The following is a 1,237-nucleotide window of genomic DNA, read 5'->3' as shown; positions in this document are numbered from 1 at the left end:
CGAGGGGGCCCCGCCCCTGCAGCATCTCCATGGCCTCCTCTGGACTGGCTGCAGCAGCTCCAGGTCCTTGTGCTGTTGTTCCCCAGGGCTGGGGCAGCTCTGCAGGTGGGGTCTCCCCTGAGCGGGGCAGAGGGGCAGAATCCTGGCCCTCAATCTGCTGCTGGAGATGCTTTTATGTTCCATGTGAGACAGGATTTGGTCTGCCAGTGAGAAAGGGCTGAAATTCAGGCAGGCACAGTATAATCCAGAGGAATGGTAAAGCCACAGATCCCAGCAGATTCCCTTTCTGGGTATTGATAAGGTTAAGTGAAAAATCCTCAGCTACCTTGGCACGTGCTGTACCAAATGTAAAGCTTCAGCAATGCTTTCCATGCTGATTATTTCAGAAATCGCTTAAGTTTCTGTAAAACAGCCTGAAAAAAACCCCCCACATAGATATAAATAACCAACTCCACCACTGTCCTGGCCCAGGGCTTGACACTCCTTTTTGTGAAGACATTTTTCTAAATATCCAACCTAAACCTCCCCTGGCCCAGCCTGAGGCCGTTCCCTCTCCTCCTGTCCCTGTTCCCTGCGAGCAGAGCCCGACCCCCCCCCAGCTGCCCCCTCCTGTCAGGGACTTGTGCAGAGCCACAAGGACCCCCCTGAGCCTCCTTTGCTCCAGCCTGAGCCCCTTTCCCAGCTCCCTCAGCTGCTCCTGGGGCTCCAGCCCCTTCCCAGCTCCATTCCCTTCCCTGGACACGCTCCAGCCCCTCAATGTCATTGTGAGGACATGGGGTGCTGGTAGGGCTCAGATGCAGGTGAAAATTCCGCCAAGGGTGCCAGAGGCAATGGGTGTTGTCCATGAGAGGCAGCTTGCTGAGGTGCACCCGCGGGGCCAGCCCAGGGGCCACGGGCCTCTTGCCCACCTGGGCACCCCTGGGCTCATGTCCAGCCCCTGTCCCAGCACCCCCAGGCATCTTTCTGCTATACTTTGTCGATGCCTTCCTCTTGCACCTCTTTTGTTTCGTTTTGCCGTTGTTTGGGTTCGCTTGGCGTTTTTTAACACCTTCCCTTAACTAAAAGACGTCTCGATTCAGAATGCTTAACGATTCCGGATCACTGTTAATCATTTTTTCATTACTATTTGTCCCTCCCGCCATCCTCCTCCCGCGGCGGCCGCCCCGCCCCTCAGCCGCCCACTCCCGTCGGGCTCCGGGCGGGATGGCGGGCGCGGCGGGGGGAGGGGGGGGGCGCG

General features: G+C 57.7%; 1 protein-coding gene across 1 annotated transcript in view; it reads left to right on the top strand.

The window, feature by feature from the left end:
* The window catches only part of HAUS1 (HAUS augmin like complex subunit 1), a 13,814-nt gene that overhangs the window by 2,858 nt on the left and 9,719 nt on the right, over positions 1 to 1,237 (top strand). The window lies entirely within an intron of this gene.

The sequence above is a fragment of the Corvus brachyrhynchos genome, unplaced genomic scaffold, assembly GCF_000691975.1.
Source record: "Corvus brachyrhynchos isolate BGI_N302 unplaced genomic scaffold, ASM69197v1 scaffold8, whole genome shotgun sequence".
NCBI classification, from domain to species: Eukaryota; Metazoa; Chordata; class Aves; order Passeriformes; family Corvidae; genus Corvus; species Corvus brachyrhynchos.
The sequence above is the reverse complement of the archived record's forward strand: the minus strand, read 5'-3'. Positions and strand labels throughout refer to the sequence as shown.